This window comes from Pholcus phalangioides, unplaced genomic scaffold (genome assembly GCF_987345545.1).
Source record: "Pholcus phalangioides strain wild (caught in Gottingen) unplaced genomic scaffold, Ppha-v1.0 ptg000022l_1, whole genome shotgun sequence".
Classification (NCBI taxonomy): domain Eukaryota; kingdom Metazoa; phylum Arthropoda; class Arachnida; order Araneae; family Pholcidae; genus Pholcus; species Pholcus phalangioides.
In genome coordinates, this window is record NW_028301615.1 from 31,028,956 (window position 1) to 31,044,745 (window position 15,790).

A 15,790-nucleotide genomic window follows, 5' to 3' on the forward strand; every position below is an offset into this window, starting at 1 on the left:
TTGTACAAATATTCAAACATTATAATTCATTCACAATTCGAAATAGGGATGGTAGCACTAACTTCACGAACAACACTAGATATGTACGCACAGGTAGGCATATTAGATCAGTGGTTCTCAACCTTGGGCCACATGGCCACCCTCGCTGTCCTGGGATATTCTAAGGGGGCCACGAAGAAGAGTGAAGGATTTGACCTGTCAAGTCAAATGTGTAGGGAGAAAATGTTACTACTTTCAGAATCCAGCAGAGCATTCTATAGAACCAGGGTCATTTTAACCCACAGGCCTATTTGAGCACTTCCCGGGGGCCTCATATAAATAGGGGGGCCATGATGAGATCGGTACCATAATTTTCGAATGTGAATATGTAAAAGAAGAAGAAGAAATGAAATAATGGGAAAATTACAAGGTCATATTCAGGGCCGTAACTAGGTTGGGGCAGCCGTTGAACTACCCCTGCTCCCCGAACTGAATGGGGCCCCACAAAAGTTTACACTGGTTTTGCATAATAATAATAACCCTTTCAAGAGTGTCCCCCAAGGAAAAGTCTACCCGGGGCTCCCGGGAAAGTACACTATGGCCCTGGTCATATTTTTACATTTTAAGGTCATATTTTCATGTTTTTTAGGTCATAAATGCTTGCATATTTTTAAGATTTTTAGACCATAAAAAATTCGCAAAAGTTATACAGTCCTGTAGGGATACGTAATACAGTCGACGCTCGATTATACGAACCTCCAACTTACGAACTGCAAGTTTTTACGAAATAATCTTCTTGTCCCAAACAATACAATACCCGGTACCTCTTATTTATATGTCTTTGAACGACTTTCCAATTTACGAACTACACGTCCGTACGGGTCGTATTTGTTGGCATCATCTTGGACTACGATTGCTGATTTTCCGTAATTTCCTCGAGGAAATATGGTCAGCCTATTATATAAAAAAACATATTTTTAGGTTTTTACGGCATATTTCAAGATTTTTTAGGGCACAAATGCATTTTTATGGAGCGTCTTCTGTTGGTTTTAGGTCATAAAAATCCTAGCCGTAGTAATTGATATAAAAAAATTTCTTGGAAAAAAAAAGTGGAGGCGCCGGGTATCGATCCCGGTACCTCTCGCATGCTAAGCGAGCGCTCTACCATCTGAGCTACGCCCCCGATGGCTACGAGTTACTTAAGTTTGTATGAAAACCTAGTTATTGATATTCTCTATCGCATTGGAAGGAAAAAGACCATATCACGTGCAATCGAGCCACCGCGACGATCGCGAGCAACATCCAATAAAAGGGAATCACGTGACGTGTTGGATAACACACACTGTGCCTTTCAATAATTTCCCCCCATCTACAGTTAAATATTGCAATTAATTATCTTCTAAAGATAATAAAAAGATTAAATTATTTTTCATTAATTCTAGAATTATCTCCTTTATTAAGCCCAGAATTCTTTCTCATTACTTCTGGAATCATTTCTTTCGTCTGTTCCGGATATTTTTCTTCCATTAATGCTGGAATCATTTATTTTATTAATGCTGGAATTATTTCTTTCATTGATTCTGGAATTATTTCTTTCATTAATTTTGGAATTATCTCTTTTTCATTAATTTTGGAATTATCTCTTTTTCATTAATTTTGGAATTATCTCTTTTTCATCATTGCTGAAATTATATCCTCTTTCATTAATTCTGCAATTATTACTTTCCTCAATTTTAGAATTTTTAATTTTTAATTTTGGAATTATCGCTTTCATTTATTTTGGAATTGTCATTCTCATTAATTTGGCAATTATCATTTTCACACACACACATCAATGCTGAAATTATCTCTTTCATTTATTGTAGAATTTTTCCTTTCATTAATTTTGGAATTATCTCTTTCATTAATACAGGAATTATCTCTTTCATTAATTTTGGAATTATCTCTTTCATTAATTTTGGAATTATCTCTTTCATTAATTTTGGAATTATCTCTTTCATTAATTTTGGAATTATCTCTTTCATTAATTCAGGAATTATCACTTTCATTAATTTTGGAATTATCTCTTTCATTAATTCAGGAATTGTCTTTTTCATTAATTTTGGAATTATCATTTTCATCAATGCTGAAATTATCTCTATCATTTATTCTAGAGTTTTTCCTTTCATTAATTCAGGAATTACCTCTTCCATTAATTTTTTAATTATCTCTTTCACTAATTTTTTAATTATCTCCTTCATTAATTTTTTAATTATCTCTTTCATTAATTTTTTAATTATCCCCTTTTTTCATCAATGCTGCAATTATCTCTTTCATTATTTCTTGAATTTTTTATTTTATTAGTTCTGGAATTATCTATCTTTTTCATTAATTTCGGAATTATCTCATCGATGCTGAAATTATTTCTTTCATCAAATTATTTGTTTCATTTATTCCGTGCGAAGCTCGTGACGTCACTAAAGAAGGTCATCTCGCCTATAGCCATTAATTGGATATAGCAGGATGACACGCATGCACCATCTTCTTTTCTCTAATAAATGTTGGTTGTTATAAATGGAATAGCTTACCCCCGGAGGTAGTAAATTGTAACACAATTGACACGTTTAAAAAGAAATACGATAAACATGTTGGGGTAAATCGAGAAGCTCTATCCATACTTGGAATAAGACAACCGTAAGTGTTCTTTATGGGCGTTGTATCATGTGTATATATTGCTTATAATTTTTGTGATTGTGTTTTTAATTGGGTTGCTGTATTTTTGAATTATATGACATCCATATTTGTTATGGGCATCTTTTTCTCAGCCACCTCGTTGGGCATTTTGCCTGTTGTGGCGTTGTATTTGTATTTTTACCTTTTTTGTAGTAGGCTACATCCGATTGCTATAGGTGAGGTGACCTTCTTCAGTGACGTCACGAGATTCGCACGGAGGCATTTTACTATAGATAGTGTTGCGGGTCTAGGTCAATTCGTCGCGATCAACTTGTCGCACGACAATTCGTCGCAATCAATTTGTCGCAGCGTCAATTCGTCGTGCTACAAACTCGTCGCGGTACAAATTTGTCGCAGAGTCAGTTCGTCGCGGTACAAATTTGTCGCAGAGTCAGTTCGTCGCGGTGAAAATTTGTCGCAGACTCATTTCGTCGCGGTACAAATTTGTCGCAGACTCATTTCGTCGCGGTACAAATTTGTCGCAGACTCATTTCGTCGCGGTACAAATTTGTCGCAGAATCAGTTCGTCGCGGTACGAATTTGTCGCAGAATCAGTTCGTCGCGGTACAAATTTGTCGCAGAGTCAGTACGCCGATCAAATAAATTTTCAAAATTAAATTTTCACCGTATAAGCCGCACTCCCGCTTTCTGGCGGGATCTCCATTTCTCGCAGCGAGGGGCGTTGGGCGAACACACCAAGATGATAAATTACGATAAAATAAATTTTCAAAATTAAATTTTCACCGTATAAGCCGCACTCCCGCTTTCTGGCGGGAACTCCATTTCTCACAGCGAGTGGCGTTGGGCGAACACACCAAGATGATAAATTACGATAAAATAAATTTTCAAAATTAAATTTTCACCGTATAAGCCGCACTCCCGCTTTCTGGCGGGATCTCCATTTCTCGCAGCGAGTGGCGTTGGGCGAACACACCAAGATGATAAATTACGATAAAATAAATTTTCAAAATTAAATTTTCACCGTATAAGCCGCACTCCCGCTTTCTGGCGGGATCTCCATTTCTCGCAGCGAGTGGCGTTGGGCGAACACACCAAGATGATAAATTACGATAAAATAAATTTTCAAAATTAAATTTTCACCGTATAAGCCGCACTCCCGCTTTCTGGCGGGATCTCCATTTCTCACAGCGAGTGGCGTTGGGCGAACACACCAAGATGATAAATTACGATAAAATAAATTTTCAAAATTAAATTTTCACCGTATAAGCCGCACTCCCGCTTTCTGGCGGGATCTCCATTTCTCGCAGCGAGGGGTGTTGCGGGAACACACCAAGATGATAAATTAGGATCAATGCCCATCCCAAAGCACAATTTGCCTAAGGGGTCATTCAAGTATTACGTCAGGATCGGGGAGGGAGTTTCGGATTTGTTGACTTTTGATGGCGGGGGGGGGGGGTTGAAGGTCGCTTACGTCATCAACCACCCCTTTTTGAAGATATGAAATATTCTAAGCTTCTGGTGAAATTTTGCTGACGGGGGAGGGGATGGGGGTCAGTGTTTTGCTGATTTTTGCTGACAAGGGGGAGGGGGTCAAAAATGGCTGAAAATCTGCTCACGTAATACTTGAATGGCCCTAATTCACTATTGAATATGTATCTGCCATGTAGGGAATACATCTTTGAGGAATTTTTTACCGACAGTATATCTAAGGCTAGCATTACACTATGAAAGTGTTCTAAAAGTCCTTTTATAAAACTTGAAAAATTCAACCAATAAGATTATCGGTTGCATTTGCTCGAATGTAACCTATGAACTTTATTGGTTGGATTTTTTGAGTTTTTAACTTGAGCAACTTATCCGGTGCAAATTAAATTTTGAAAATGTATGTGATCGCAATTTATCATCTCGGTGTGCGCCCCAACTCCCCTCGCTACGAGTAATGCAAATCTCGAGAGAAAGCGACAAGTGTGGCTTATCCGGTGAAAATGAAATATTAATTAAATTAAATTATTAATTATTTCAGGTTCTTGTGGAGATACTGTAGTGGTTAATGTTGGTGGGAGTCTCGATTCCACATGGGACAGATACAAGTTTACACTTAAAGACAGCCTCCGCTGTACTGTAATTTGGGGAATATCATAAACACCGACATTTTTTTACAGAATTTTAAAATTTTATCATAGAAAAAATGATTTTTTTAACATTTACAATAATTAAATAATAAAACATTAATATCAATTGTAATTTTAATTTCGATGTAATTTCGATGATTTTTTTCGAAATGACAAAAAAAAAAATTTAGTAAACTGTGTGCATTTCTTGATGGAAAAAAACTTTTCTTCATGTTTATTTTTTCACGTATGAGACAAAAAAACCTACATACAGATCGCGTGACGAGTTGACTCTGCGATAAATTGACGTCCCGACGAATTGGTTACACGACAAATTGTCACTGCGACGAATTTGTACCGCGACGAATTGGCTCTGCGACGAATTTGTACCGCGACGAATTGGCTCTGCGACGAATTTGTACCGCGACGAATTTGTATCGCGACGAATTTGTACCGCGACGAATTTGTATCGCGACGAATTGGCTCTGCGACGAATTTGTACCGCGACGAATTGGCACTGCGACAAATTGATGCGCGACGAGTTGAGCGCGACAAGTTGATTGCGACAAATTGACCGGCTACGTAGTGTTGCTATAGCACTGCCAAGGCGGAGACCACTGACGTCATACTCCCTCCAGTAATGTAAGCTCGATGTGATTTTACAGGCATTTTTTTTTTTATATTCAATTTTCACTTCTTCAAAAACCTAGGTCGTCCTATGTGCGCGAGCAAAGGATTTTCGTGGCGTATTTTTCTTTTTTTTTAAACTGTGTAGCTCAAGCTGCAGATTATGCTGTAATTATACAGCAACTTAACCACATATTGTTTTACTATGCCAAAGCGAACTGGCGGGATTAATTCAAGTGGGCCGGCCAATGTCCGAATTTCCGGCTTTCGCCGGCCCCTATATATCGATCAATTAATCGATATTTCTTCCCGATTCCTTTGATCGGATTGCTGTTCCTTTGATCAATGGCTGTTATCATGGCCCCCACAAGGGGGGGGGGCTGACAGGGCCCTAGCCCTGGGGCCCGGGACAGTTCTCGTCATTTTTTGCTTTTTCATGCTATAAATTAACTACAGAAAGGGCCCGTGAAAAGTCTAACCGGGGGCCCGCAAAAGATCAAAGCCTGGGGGCTCCGCTTCGGGATGTGGGGGCCATGGCTGTTAGTTATAGCTGAACATAATTATAGATGACCATAATAATCACGAAAAAATACGTCAACGTGGCGCGTCCCCCCGAATCAGAAGGGATCGGTATATAGCGATATTTAGGGATTGATATGTTACCACCAAAGTACGAAGTTGGCTAGTTTGTGAACTGGCCGGGTCAACTGGACCGGCCAATGACCGAAACCGAAATTCGGGCTTTCGCAGGGCTTTGGCCGGCCCTTATACCTATCGATCCTTAATATTATTGCTTTTGTTTTGATCCCCAAAATCATGGGGGAGGAAGAAAGGGCTAACTGAACACGATGTTGGTTGTATGCGTACACATATAACTTCAAGGGTCCAATTTCCTCGCTAAATGCCCCAGACCGTTCGGAAATTGGACCCTTGCAGTTATATGTGCGCATACACCCAACATCATGTTCAGGTGCCTTTATGCGACTGGATTATACTCGTATTTTTTAAGATGAATGCCGATCATGACCGTCTCAAAGTATTGGACCCATCTGGGCATGGATGGAGAGGGGTCATGGGGGGGATTGCCCACCCAGCGTCAAAGGTGGAGTCGACTGATCTAATGTATATGTGTATATATGAATTGACATCATCATCATCATCGCACCCCCCCTCCCAGCAATAATGACCGTGCCCCGCTTGACTTTCGAGTCCATCACCGCCTATGGAGGAGTGCATAAAGGGGTCTCCATAATAAGGATATTATAATATATCTGTCATATATTATAATTAACCTGTTTATTTTTAGTCGAATTGGAGAAATTTTTTGCTAAAATTCGCAGAGATTTCCTATCACATTTTCAGAAATTTCAAATCGTGTTCTGCCTTTAACTGCTTGAATATTTCAGTTTGCTTTCAGTGTATAAATTTGTTGGTTTAAAAAATAAAATCGTTTATATTGCATTGTGAAAATAGCGTGATATAGCACATTTGAAATGTCTCGCGAAACAGCGGTGGGAATCTATCTTTTCGGTAATCAGATATGAAAATGAAGATATCGTAGAGTTACGCGAATCATCGAAGAGACTGAAGCAACGTGATTGGCTGTGTGGAAAAAAATTACGAAAAAAATCGTGTAAAAATCGCGGAATAGCGGTGCATTTGCGAAATATGCGGTCCGGCTCCAGGATGTGGGGGGGGGGGGGGGCAAATTATCGTGTGATTTTGCGATACGTTTCGTTATTAATGCATGGTATAGAAGTGAGTTCGACATGCATTAACGGTATTATTTCAACTTAACAGATACTACGCATGTTGTGCATTTTATTTTTGTGTGTGGACATGGATTATTACGTTAACCCTTGGTGCACCCTCTTCCTGCACCCCTATGAGTAGGGGGCGAGAATAAGACTCTTATTTACCCACATGTATTGCCAGCTGCTATCTAAAAAATGATTGGAAGGTGTGCTCTCTCTCTCTACTACTTCCAGGTGCGAAGGTCAACAGCTTTTCCATCCACCCTGCTCACATACTTTCCCAAACACAAGCCACATCTATTCGTTGAGGAGGCCTCCTATAAGGGGCCCCCAGAATAATACGCGTACACTCACATAAAAAATTTTCAAGGTCTGGTGTCCTTGAAATCTGGGGAAACTACTAGCCTCCTGGAAGGGTTTTTTTTACCCTTATTCCCTTGACATACTCTTTCCCTCAGCTCTTTGGTACCAATATGGTTGCCAAGCCGTGAGAGAGCAACGAACGCTGACGTAATAATGATGGTGACGGCAGTAAGCCTTGTACAAACAGAAAAAAAAGGAAAAATTTAAAAATGGGAATTACAGATGAACTGTGGTCCCCAAAAGTTCAAAGCCCTTTTCATAAATGTATATATGAAAGAAGAGAAGGAAGGCAATTGTAATGGATATCCTAATGTAAATGAACTCATGTGAAAAATATATGATATTGAATATTACATGATTCCGAGTTACTTCATGTTTACTGTCTCGAATTTCGTCACTTGCTTTCTAGGTCTATTTTAGGCTTTCTGGGGTCTATTACCAGAGCCATCTTAACACATGGGCACACTCGAAAACAGCATATAAATATAAATAAGGGCAGGACTTGAGGACCCCTACCCCGGAGTCCACTTCACGTAGAAGCTATTTTTCGGACTTGGAACGTAACATGCATATAATCAGGGGCGACTCGAGCTCACCTACTGCCAGGGTGCAGAGCTTCATGTGCCGCCCCTAAAGATTACCCTAGTAAGAGGCTGAAAGGACTTTAACCTAGTGGGGATTACTATGGGATAAACCTAATTTTTATCCGACAAAATGCGTTTGACCATACGTTTCACTTTTAAACAAACTGGCCCGTTTTTTGGTTCACAGTTATTTTACACTAGCTATAATACCCGGTGCTGCCCGAGTTTTCTTCAATTACTAGGAGGATTGGAAAAGTGACAAACCATTATAAAGGCATATTAACTATTATACATATACTGACAGGATTAAAAAAGTGACAAACCATTGCAAAGGCATATACAAGCGCATATGCAGGTTATATCACCAACGAGCAGTTTTAACCATTGCCGCGCAATTCAACACTGAAATTTACTCTGACACACGGGCGTCATAAATAAATTTCTTATTTTGACATTTTTATTTTGGTTCCCCACATCGGTTTAAAACCAACAACCATTTTATTTTAAGAATTTTAAAATGCAGTTTTGATTTTATTCAATAGATGACAGCAAGACTTGACGTGGTTTCCCATATTTATATTAGCAAAGTATAAATATGTAATATCATGTGAGAAAGTTATCCTTCTAATATTTTTTTCACTGGTTTTCACAAAATTTCACTTAATTTCAGCGGTCGTCAATGAGAAAAAAGTTGAAGAACGCTTAATTAAATCGTGAAACACCCAAGCTTTTTGGTGTCAATCGATAATTTTATCCACTCCCTCACGATTCGATATTATAATGCCCTCGAGAAGAGGATTTTTTAGATTTCCTGGTTTTTATTAGTGAATTTCCGTTAGGTCAATGTTTTTTATAAAAATTTGACCCGGTTTCTTAGCCGCATGTTCTGGAGACCCTATCCTAGGCCCACGTCTGCCCAGGTCTGCTCCCGTACCGTAAATCGGCTATGATTCTAAAAGTGAGGTGTAATGCGACTTGGTGACTTCTTTTCAGACACCATTATAATTAGCGGTTTGACTCATTTTAGACTTTTAATTGGTGACTACATTCCTTTTTAATTTTGGCATTTCATTCAGGATTTCGATTTAGAAAAGTCGTATTAAAGATATTTTTTTACGCAAATAAGTCAATTTGTTTTTTATTTTTTTCCAAATAAATCCAGTGATGATATTTTTTGGGTATGCAAAATTTTGTGCGCGATTCCGGTATCTATTATTTCAAGTTACATGCCCGACCGGGCATGTACATTTTTAGATATTTGTCTAGCCCTGCTCCGATACTCTATTAACCAAGTGAAAGTTACAAGCGACCGTATGTGTTTGCACACACAGGGAAGTCTTAATTAGGACGAGGGCCCGGTATGAAAACATTTTCAAAAAAGTTCATTAAAATGATTTTCAATAGTAAAACAATGAATCGAATAGCCGTTATGAGGATGTCATTTTAGAGACTTTCTTAACCAATTTCATTCCTATTGGGGCAAATACGTCCCATACAAATTCCAAATTGGAAGGTGAAGGAATTATAAAAAAGTTCCCCAGGGCTCGCACATTCTAGGACCATGGCTGGTTCATCCATGTGTTTAATGTTTAAATGCCCCTGCCCACAAATTTGTTGTTCATTTTCTGCATTTCATTATTCACCTAAATTTAAGAAATGACGCGGTCAAAACTTTCGTGAAATCTTCAAAAATCAGTTCACATCTGGAAAATCACAGCAGCAGGTCAAACCACTTCACCTACCATCATTTCACATGTTTCATTTTTCCTAACAGCATGAACTCTGTGACAATGGTCGTTCTTCTATTTATTCATAACCTCAACTCTTTTTATTCATAATCTCAAGAAAGATTTTCTGTAAGAAAATCGAAAGTTCAAAACTCTTATAACCAGCCATATCTGACAAATTTAGTGATCACCAAAATTTCTTTCAAATACTATAGATGCAATGTTATTTTGCAATAATAATAACAATAAAAAAAAATACTGCTATATAAATGATAATATTATTTCATAGAAAAAATGAGAAGCCAAAAGAAATAAACGGGGTAAAATAAAAAAAAGGGAAAGGAAGGCATTGGATAGGTTCGATGGTCGTGTTCGGCCTTGAACCCACACCCGACATTACATTAGTACATTTGTCTGCTCGAAATTCCATGCTACGCTACCGTACGTACGCATACGCAGCATCCGTCTGTGTTTCCTCTGCCGTGGGGTCTCTGACCCTCTAAAACAGCCCTTTTTTTTTTACTGTGAAGGTTGGGCATCGACTTGTAGTGCAAGTGAAGGGGACTTGGGCTACACACACAAAAAAGTCCTACACCCCTTTACCCACTGAGGTCCTTTTTTTTTTCCTCCCCTGTATAATATTATGGCGTCTCTTCCTCTTCACTGATAACTGAAGTATAAACGGAGAAAGGAAAGGAGTATATAAAAAAATAAATAAATGAAATATAAAAAAAATCTTGGTACCTTCCCCCTCATGCTGAGGTGAAAGTCCGCAAGTTTGGTACCAGAGATCACTGGCCTGATGATATTTCTACCAGCTATACCCATACCCTTCCGTTCCTCCAATGGCTTCTTCATCTCCTGGTTCGTTGTTTCCCTCCAAAGAATATCTCAAGTCTTTACTTATTCTTTTTTTAGAATTATGAAGAAAAAGGAGGGAGAAAAGAGCGCATTTCCGACCTGACGGACTAAAAATATTATCATTTTTTTTTCTGTTTTTTAGACTTTCTTCAGGGTCAAGAGTCTGCGGTCAAAAATCTTTAAGGTTAAGATGCCCGTACAATGCGTTTTTGGTTTTATTTGTTCTTGCCACAATCTTCTACGACATCTACGGCTGATGCCCGTCAATGATATTATTATTAGAATATCAAAGAATGAGGGGAAAAATATAATAGATGTCCGATGCGTAATTAAATTATGTATAATTTCGATTGATGATATTGAAACATCGAAGATTTATATTATGAAATTGCGCAGATGTGTGTAAGTTGATGTATGAAAAACTAAATTATCTCTCTGAACATTCTCTGTATTATTTAAATCGTCTTCCATTCATTTTTGTACTTTTGATAAATTTTAAATGAATTGTGGAAATGGTTATTTTAGCAATTAAAAAATAAATTTTGGATTTTTTTAAAAAAGAAATTATAATTAAAAAATACTGCTGTATAAATGATAATATTATGCTCATCCATAGAAAAAAAATACGAAGTGGAAAGAAGAGATAAATGAAGTAAAAAATATTACCCTTATGAACCTAAGTAAAATGTGCAAAAAAATCACTCCCTTATAATTAAACCAAGTTATTATTAACTACTGAATAATAACTTTGGGGGATAAATTTGAATTTTCAAATCAAGGTTTTTTTTTCAGAATTTTTTAAATAAAATTTTTCACAACTTGTGGAATTAAGTTTCAATAATTTTTTTAATTTTTAAAAATTATTTGCTTTATGTAAAACTTCAGAGACTTTTAGTATTAAAATTTTTAGTTGAAAAAATGCATTCATATTTTTATTACACAAAATTTATAGTCCACAACCGGCAAATTGTCTAACTAGGTGGCTAGAAGTAAAAAATATTTTTAATGTAAGCTTTAAATTTTAAAGCACTTTTTGAAATCTTTTTAAATAAAAATATCGAAAAGTTATATCTTCTTTTTTTCTCAGTAGACTATGTTTGATTAAATTTGAATAATTTACATAAACTTTAATCAAATAAATTGCTGAAGTGAATTGTAATTGTGCCAACTATAATTTGCAATTAATTTTTATATTTGCGATTAATTTCGAATTTTAATTTCAAATTACATTCATCGTTTTTTTTGTAATATTTAAGCTTTCAATCCCCTTCAATCTATTTGAAATCATTAGAAATAAAAATATTAAAATTATTGAAAATCTAATATTATAGTATTGAAAATCTAATATTATATTATTGAAAATCTAATATTATATTATTGAAAATCTAATATTATATTATTGAAAATCTAATATTATATTATTGAAAATCTAATATTATATTATTGAAAATCTAATATCATATTGAATCTAATATTATATTGAAAATCTAATATTATATTGAAAATCTAATATTATATTGAATCTAATATTATATTGAAAATCTAATATTATATTGAATCTAATATTATATATTATTGAATTCAATATTATATATTATTGAATTCAATATTATATATTATTGAATGTAATATTATATATTATTGAATCTAATATTATATATTATTGAATCTAATATTATATATTATTGAATTCAATATTATATATTATTGAATCTAATATTATGTTATCAAATTCCAAATTTTTGAAGTTCCTCAGAATTTATCATTAATCGATTAAAATTTTTCGATTAATTAATCAAATTTTTGATCAGTTATTTGTAGAAACTAACCATTTATAACGAAAGAATATCGGTGATTACACATTAATCGATGCTAAAATTTTTATTTCATTCATTTCACGCACCTTTTTCCAAATATAAACAAAACATGAAAGATTTTGATATAAAGGCCAACCACAAGAAGCGATTCTACATTTTTTCCAAAAATTTTTGAATGGTGATTTAGTGTTTTTTTTTCTTCTATGAATTGTGAATTGATAAAATATCCCACTTTTTTTAAAAATTTTAGAAAATAAATCTCACCACTTAATTGAAATAACAGAAATTATATCTCGGAACACAACTTAAGAGATTTTATCGGTTTTGTCAAATAAATCAAGAAGTTAATTTGCAAAATTTTAATCGAAAAAAATTTGATCTGATTGATTGAGTCAACTAACATAACACTAGAATTTTTGAATTTTTTTTTTGACTAATCGAGACGATTAATTGGATAAGCCGTAACTACCATTGAACCATCAAATTATTACTAGTATTTTTAATATTTTTCCTGATAGTAATTAATTAGAAAAAAAAACTGTAAAAATTTAATAACAACAACAACAAAAATAGTGCTTGCCGAAACGTTTATTTGAAATATTTGCATATTGATCTTCGCGAATGTAATAACTTCTCATAGGACAATGACCATCCGGCTGAAAGCGTTTCCAATAACAAGTATACGTCACGTGGAAAAAAAAATAAAGGATTTCAAACCACTCTCATTTCAGACATGGAATCCCGTGCAACATCCTAACCGGTCCATTGACAAGACGCGATTACGCAATTGCATACGGAAAGTGTAATAATCCTAGAACACTTTTTTTTTTTTTTAAGAATATTCTCGAATCTTGATTAAAGATAAGTAAGTAGTAGAAGGATCCACACTAAATTACATTATGAAGGCAGGAGAGGAAAAAAAAAAAAAAGGGTATTATGTATTTTCTAGCAACCCTTTTCCTCTCACTTTTTTATTACATATTACTTACTACCTCTTCTTCACCTCTTTATATATTAAACACACGCACAACTTTCTCTTGCCGAAGGTCATTTCCATCTGGCTCGGCACCGTTCTTTGCGGCTCATCAACCCAAGAGAAAGTGAAAGAAAAAAACTCCACATAAACAAGCAAGATTAAAGAGGGCATTATATGGGAGTGAAAAAAAAAATATATCATAAGCGTCTGTAGGGGAGCCAAGAATGGATATTTAGGGGGTATTCGCCCCTAATGAACATTTAAGTTCAAGGGTAAAATTCCGGGAAACACTTTATGGTAGCTTTTTCGTGCGTCTTCGTGGTAGAAAACAACATCTATATATGACCCTTTGAATGATTCTCTCGTCCTATGGTTTAATTTCTTTACACATGTGAAACGAGGTCATCGACCGTATATAAGATGAGACGACCGTCGGTCATGATCTCGTGGTTGATTTCTCGTGGATGATTATGACTTCTTGTTATCATTATCATCACCCCCTTTCTCATCTTACTCATGTTCATCCGCAGATATCGTCTCTAATTATCATGGTGTAACTTCGAGGAAAGTCTTTTGCCTTTTAACATGGTAAAAAAAGTATGATCCAGTATAAATATTATTTTACAATTGATTTGTTTCGAATTTGGTACACATTATTCTGATTGTAAAAAATATTCTATGCCAGTAAAATGTTTTTACATATATCTTCAATACTTATTTTTCTGCTAAAAATGAGTCACAAACTTTTTTTATGTATTTTTTTGTTTTTCGAACTATAAGTAGTTAACCCTCTATGGTTCGGTATATATCTGAATACGCATGGTAAAAAGAAACCCATTATACCAATTTATTTTGTTAATATGATGATTATAGTTAATCAAAAACTTAAATTTTTAATTGTGTCTATATAATATCACGTGAATAATAAAATTCTAAAAAAAAAAGAAGTACTTTATTTCGTGATATTTTTCCTAAGCTTTTGAATGAAAATTGCGTTTGACTTTCACAAACCATCGGTGTTTCTAAGAATTTGGATTTGAATTATGCATACCAGAGGCTTATTTACCAGATGTTACGGTAATTATCATTTTCTTATTGATGCAACTGTACGAGAGCGAAATTTTGTAAAAATTAAATTTCTACCTCATAATATGATCATGCTAATATTCAAGTCATCTGGCACCAGGGCCGTACTTAATTTTGTGGCCATCTACATCTATGTATCTAAAGGCTTATATTTTAGCTATAGGCCTGGGGATCAAGTTTCGCGTTCTTTAATTTTTTGCTCTATAAATTTATAAGGTAAGTTTCAGCTGAAAGTCTTGGCTTGTGGGTCCTCCAAAACACTAGCCTGGGGGATGGCATCTTTCTGCTTTTACGTGTTTGTCAATAAAGTGTAAGACCAATGACGATCTAACGGGTGGCCCGGACTCTGGAGTCAAACATTTGCCTCCAGATTATTGAAAATTTTTTCATTTGGAAGCGTATACAGGTTGTCTCAGCACCAGGTTTACAAACTTCTAGGGGGAGTAGGGTATGCGCCTGGATGACTCAGAATCACATGGCAATGGATGGTTGGAAATGCTTCACTGATGCGGTAGGGTATACATAGAAACCACCAGAAGTGAAAGGACAAGACTTAAGTGAACACGCGTTTCAATAATAAATGGGCATTCTGAAAGATTCCGGACATGTCTAAGACTTAATTTACAACATATTGACTGATTATTCAGGAAAATAGAAATGATGGTAAAAATTTTATCCATTAAAAAAATTGGTAAAAATTTTTCAAAAAACAACAACAACAACAACAAACACTGATATTTTGGCATCTCATCTTTTGGCTTTCACTTGCAAAAATATACCAAAACGAAATTTGCCATGCAAAAGTTTCTTTTTCGATTGGCGATCGTTCTTGTTTTCCATTTCGATTGAGAAAAAAATCATTAATACATAAATTATGTTTGTTTACGTTTGTACTTTCGTGTTATTAGCATGCTGCTCTTGGATTTGATACTGTTGTGAGCATGACTCAAGAAAAACGTGAAAAAAATTTAATCAAGTTTCCGACACTAATTTATATCTCGTTGTTCCAGCTGGAATCAACACAAGGGTAAGAACATTTAACAATAATACACTGGTAATCATAAAACACCAATAATCAGAACTATCTTTTCCAAATTTCGAAAAATGTTACAAAAATGAGAACCTTTTAAGTTTAGATAGTTTTTGAATGAAAATTTTCGAAAACAAAGCGAAAATATTAAATATTAACTTTAAACAATAACCATAAGAGTTTATAGGAATTAATCAATGGA

At 35.2% G+C, this 15,790-nt stretch overlaps 1 non-coding gene across 1 annotated transcript; it reads right to left on the bottom strand.

Moving 5' to 3' along the window:
• Positions 1-1,089: 1,089 nt before the first annotated feature.
• TRNAA-AGC (transfer RNA alanine (anticodon AGC)) lies at positions 1,090-1,162 on the bottom strand. The gene has a single exon. It is a non-coding gene; the product is annotated as a tRNA-Ala (tRNA).
• Between the last annotated feature and the right edge of the window lie 14,628 nt (positions 1,163-15,790).